This window comes from Ornithodoros turicata, chromosome 1 (genome assembly GCF_037126465.1).
Source record: "Ornithodoros turicata isolate Travis chromosome 1, ASM3712646v1, whole genome shotgun sequence".
In the NCBI taxonomy this organism is placed as follows: domain Eukaryota; kingdom Metazoa; phylum Arthropoda; class Arachnida; order Ixodida; family Argasidae; genus Ornithodoros; species Ornithodoros turicata.
The window spans coordinates 216168354-216168798 of NC_088201.1; positions in this window are offsets into that span (position 1 = coordinate 216168354).

The window sequence follows — 445 nt, forward strand, 5'->3', positions numbered from 1 at the left end:
CATCAGGCAGCCACTGTTGCCCGGAATACCGCATACACGCGTGTTTAGTTCGCACGTACAAAATAAAAAGAATCACCTATAGTTTGAAAATAATCCCATATCTCGAAAGCATAAACGTGCACAGTTCATCAGGCCGCAACTGTTGTCTGGAATACCGCAAACACGCGTGTTTATAAGCACGTACAAAATAAAAAGAATCACCTATAATTTGAAAATAATGCCATATGTCTGTAGTATAAACGTGCGCAGTTCATGAGGCGGCCACTATTGCACGGAATACCGCATACACGCGTGTTTATTCTGCACGTACAAAATAAAAATAATCGCCTATAATTTGAAAAAAAAGCCATATGTCGAAAGCATAAACGTGCGTGGTGCATCAGGCAGCCACTGTTGGCCAGAATACCGCATACACGCGTGTTTAGTCCGCACATACAAAATATAA